Genomic DNA, 5,292 nt, shown 5'->3' on the forward strand with positions numbered 1-5,292 from the left:
ATTTTGCTAAGTCAAAGACCGGATCCAAAAGAGAAACAAGTCATAAACCTTGATCAAGATGTGCAAGTGTGTGGATATTTTTGGTGGATGGTGTATGAACTCCTTTGTATGTACCATTTCTCTCTTTTCTTTCTTTTTGGATAAGGGGCTATCTTTTCTTTCTCTTTTGACATGCCTAAGCATGTGGCATACCTTCTTTGGGTATGCATTTTTTATTCTCTCTTTTTTTTTCTTTTGACATGCCGAAGCATGTGGCATACCTTCTTTGGGTATGCATCTTTTTTTTGCATAGCCCCATATCCTTGATGTATTTTTGAGAGAGAGGTGTCATACATGGACTTAGAGTTTTATTTGGTGGATGGATGGAATTTTGCTTACTTCTAGTGTAGAAGCATAGCATGTGGTGGAAATGTGTACATGATCTTGATCATGGGAGTATGAAATGAATCTCACTAAGGGTCACAATAATTTGACAAAGCTCAATGAGATAGCAAGTTGCATATGTGGATGGTTTTGCAATGAAAAACAATATATGGCATTGGATAGGAGTTTTATATCATCGAGGAACTTTATTATATTTTTGTGTTTTCAAAATTCAAATACTCCGGATGTCAAGTATCACATAAGAGAGGATCATAGAAACTCTACTTAACCATATCATAGCTCACAACAACTTAGATTTGGATCATGTTTTTCGCTACCCACAAGTTTCAAGTTTAAGATTTGAATATTTTAGCCACCAAACCCAAAACTAGATAGAGCATAAAGTTGTAATTAAGCATATGAAGGAAATTAATAGAGCAACTATTCATCATCTCAACAAGGAAAACTTACACCATGCTTACTACACATATTAAAAGAAAACTATTTTTGGTGTTTTCTAGGTTTTGCAAATTTTTATTTTGTTTTTAGTTATGCAAATTTTTATGGATTTTCTGATTTTGCAAAGTTTATGGGTTTCATGCAAGGTTATAAAAGCAGTAAATATAGTTGATACAAGTTACCTCTCGTGGGGGTCCTCCCCCAAGCTAGCTTCAGGCTCACTACGGCTGATCGGGATTGAAACCAGTCCAGCGGCAATATGCCCTCCACTCCTCCTGTCGCTGCAACTGCAACTGCTCCATATCGTGGATTCTTTCGCCAGTGTGACGCTGCCATGCTTGGGTATTGTCGATGTGTTGGTTCAGCGTCTCTTGTATGTTGTCACCCTGCACCCGCAGCTCACCTAGCTGCTGGGTGATGGCACCGAAACCTCTGGACGAGGATGTCCGTCTGATGAGGTTCGGGGCTCCACCGGAGCTGGAACTGGTGGACGGGCGGCCTGGTTCCTGCCGTGTCCACTCCTCTGTGCTGGCATTTTGCCATGATGAACCACAAGCCTAATGCTGATATAAGTGATGTGGCTGCTAAGGCGGTGGTGTCGGCTCTGCCTCCCTTCTGGTCTTGCTTCTTGTCATCTTGCCAGACAAACCAGAAGATCTATGCCTACGACCCCTTCTCGTGGAACGGGAGGAATGGTTAGCGAATGGCAATTATACAAATGGAACTCCGCATTGGGCAGCGGAATCTCATTTGTATAGCCCAAGTAAAAGAAAATCAAAGAGTCATTCGGGTCTTTCTTGAGTGTGTGACCTTAGATCAAATAGTCCTCATCGATATACGCACGGTCGCCCTCAATGAAAGGAACAAAATTCCCCTCTAAGGCACCGATACGTGTAGCGATATGAGTAATTAAAGAAGTGCACTCAATAGGACCCGTCATCTTGAAATTCGAGGTGGCCGGCAAAAGTTTTCCAAGAAAGCAAATACTCTTTCCCGAAAAGTCGAAAGAAAACCCCATTTTCCACCTCCCGAAGAGTGCAAAGAAATTGGATGGTGAGAAGTCGAGAACCATACTCCTCAACGGGAATGAAGTTATCCCATCCAATTTCATGCTAAACATTAGAGAAGTCTTCGTACATACCTGTTTTGATGAGGAGTTCCGGATCGAATGCTCGGGTGTGGACGAAGCTTCAGTTCTTGAGGATGGCGTAGCCTTGTCGTTCACAATCGTCTCGCAAGTCGAGGTACGGTGCATCTTCCGCATCAATCTCTATGACCTCGGCTTGCGGTTCGGCTTGCATCTCTTCATATTGTTCTTCCTCTTCATAGTCCATCGTGCTTGGTGTAGGCGTAGGTTCGGGTGTGTACGAGCTTGAGCCACCCCGAGAATGGGATGAACTTCCACCCGTCATCTTCTTGAATGCGCCGGAGACCTTCCGCCCTATGCTTTTCATGATGGAACAAAAATACGTGCAACTCGAAACGGGTTACGTTAGTGAAACCGAATTGAATGTTCTTACCCGCGAGTTGCTTCTCCTTTCATGCAGCAAAGAAATGAGAGAGAGAGAGGTCTCTTGAAATCAAATCTTGAGCAAAAATCCAATGAAAATCTGAGAGCAAAGTTTAAGAGAGTTTGAGAGGTAGTGAGTGAATGAGAGTTGAGTGTCAGAGCTCAAAACCCACTCTTTGGTCTCTATTTAAAGAGAGAATGCCCGGGCACAACGGCTAGGAGCTGAACACAAAGATCACTAGCCGTTGGAGAAAGGTGGCAGGGAACCATTGCCAAGTGGGGTCGGCCGACACTAGGGTTCGACCGGCCCCCCTGTGGGCCCACTAGGTGACAGCCAGGGCCCAGGGGCTCCCTAACGGCTATAAGTTTTGAAATTTTGGGTGCCCGGCCAAACTTTGCTTCGAAAGATGTTAAAAATGATTTTTCAGAGGATTTTCATGCTCGGAAATATTTTTGGATTTTTGTGAAAGAAAGAAAAAGTGCCAGAAAAGTTTCTAGCATGCAAGAGTGTTTTGAAAATTCAAACATGCAGTGCGAAAAATCGAAAAAATCAAGGAAAGCAAAATGATGGAGAGTGAATATGAGTTACGTACCGATTTATGTTTGGCAAGGGCTCGTCGTTTTGAGTCTGACGAGCGGGACCTTTCTCCTTCTATGATTACCACTGCTCGGCTTGTCCTGGAGAATTGGACAAGAACGAGCTTGCAACCTTACGCCACACCTTCTTTGCACGTCTTCTTTTTGATCTTGTGGTCGTAGGTCTTGGTAGTGGGGATTCAGGTGCTTCCCAAATTGCCTGCCCTTTGTCATCCTGTCGGTTTAGGATGCGCTGCTCTTCCCACTGTTTGAATCTGAAGAATATATCCTTCTTCCTGATGTGGAAGCGGATTTCTCCTCTTCCCACGTCTATCCTTGCTCTGGCAGCCCTCAAGAATGGTCGCCCAAGGATGAGCTCGATTCCTAGGTCACCTTCTATATTCATGACCACAAAGTCTGCAAGGACAAAGGAGTCTCGCACGCGGACCAGGACATTCTTGGCTATCTCTTCAGGATACCGGATTGTAGAGTCTGCGAGCTGCACACACATGTATGTTGGGGTGAGAGAGCAGGGTATAAGAGTTTCTCGTATATTACCATGGGCATAATGTTGACACTGGCCCCCAGGTCGCAGAGTGCATGCTCATAGTATTGATCGAAGATTGAGCAGCTGATCATGGGGACCCCTGGATCTTCTTGAATTGCTACTACCAGGCCATCCCAAGTATCATTCTTTGGGGGATTGTACCTGCCTGCATGGTTAGTGCGAGGAATCTGCCGAGGAAGGTTGCCCCACCCGGTAGACACCATATTTGCAGTTTCAATGGGAGATTCGGGTTGCCCCGAGATCTTCCCGTTCTCAGAGACAAGAACAGCAGCAGCAATTTGAGCAAGTTGAGTTTCTATCATTTTGTTAAAACTTAATTGGTTTTTATGAGCAGAAGAAAGAGTTTCAACTTTTGCATGTATGCTTTCCAAAAGTTTATCGTTGGCTGCAAGCTTTTTGTTTAAAGATTCATTGATTTTAGCTTGGCCAAAGACTAAGTCTCTCAAGGAGGGTTGGTTCGAATTGAAATTCGAATTGAAATTTGAGTTAAAATTGTTACCTCCTCCTTGGAATGGTGGGCGTGATTGACCCCACCCCTGGCCTCCTTGTGGACGGAACCCGGTGTTATTGTTGTTGATGTAGGATGCGTCTTCATGGGTCTCGGGGCAGTCATTCCCCGAGTGTCCACAGTCACCACAGACCTCACACGTAAAGTACGAGTTCATGGCTTGGACGGGAACAGGCATCTGTGGCCGGTTCCCTTCATCAAGCTTCTTCATTAGGAGGTCCAGCTTGACGGCGAGCATGTCTGTCTCCTTGATGGTATGCATTCCACCTTTTGTTCTGGGCTGGGAACACTCCTCGTTCCAGCCCAAGCTAGAGACCATCTTTTCAATCAAGGTCGTAGCCTTGGCAATTGTCAGGTCGAGATAGGCTCCTCCAGCAGCAGCATCAAGGTGGGCTCTGGATGTTGTCGTTAGCCCGTTGTAGAAGCTTTGGAGCACAAGCCACTCATCCATCCCATGATGAGGACAGGCGAGGATGTATTCTTTCAGTCTTTCCCAAGCTTCTGGGATGAATTCCATCCCTGTTTGCTGGAAACTTGAAGTTCATCCACGTAGGGCATTTGTTTTGCCTAACGGAAAGAATTTAGCGAGGAACACCGTGGAACATTTGTCCCACATGCTGACGGCTTTCTTGTTCTAATAAAACCACTATTTCGCTTTCCCCAGGAGGGAGAAAGGAAACAGGCGGAGCCTGATGGTGCCAGCCGTAACGCCCCGTATGGTTACGGTTTTGCAAAGCTCCAGAAAGTTCTAGAGATGGGCGTTGGCGTCCTCATTCGGCTTGCCACAGAATGGGCTAGCCTGCACCATGTTTATGAGGCTGGACTTCAGCTCAAAGTTCACATCCCCAACATCGACGTTGGGTCCAGTTGCCACATTGGCAGCTGAGGGGACGGAGAAGTCGCGGAGAGTCTTCTCAGCCATGAGTTCAGTGATTGATGGTGCTTGGGAAGCTGGCTCACTTGTCGACTGTGAGAGCGGAGGAGGGACGACGCGAGGTCGAACCCTTCTCACGAGCTTCTCGGGATTTTCAACAAAATTTGTCGCCAAGGAGAAACCAGACATACACTACCCTGTTTTCGTCCAATTAGGAGAAAATAAAAAGATAAAGACATTAGCATGTATAAGCAGTAGCTACCTCTTACTTATATTGCCATATTTACGTACTTTAGTAAATATACTTTACGCCTAGTGCCATCCCCGGCAACGGCGCCAGAAATGTTTGTTGGCATTTCTTAGCATCGCCACTAGGAGTTGTTAGTTCCTAGCAACACCGCCTGAAAATGCTAGTGTGGTATGTCTTAACATTT

At 45.5% G+C, this 5,292-nt stretch overlaps 1 non-coding gene across 1 annotated transcript; it reads left to right on the forward strand.

The window, feature by feature from the left end:
- Positions 1-4,433: 4,433 nt before the first annotated feature.
- On the forward strand, positions 4,434-4,540 carry LOC120663104. The gene has a single exon (XR_005670327.1). It is a non-coding gene; the product is annotated as a small nucleolar RNA R71 (small nucleolar RNA).
- Positions 4,541-5,292: the final 752 nt, after the last annotated feature.

The sequence above is a fragment of the Panicum virgatum genome, chromosome 2N, assembly GCF_016808335.1.
Source record: "Panicum virgatum strain AP13 chromosome 2N, P.virgatum_v5, whole genome shotgun sequence".
Lineage (NCBI taxonomy): Eukaryota > Viridiplantae > Streptophyta > Magnoliopsida > Poales > Poaceae > Panicum > Panicum virgatum.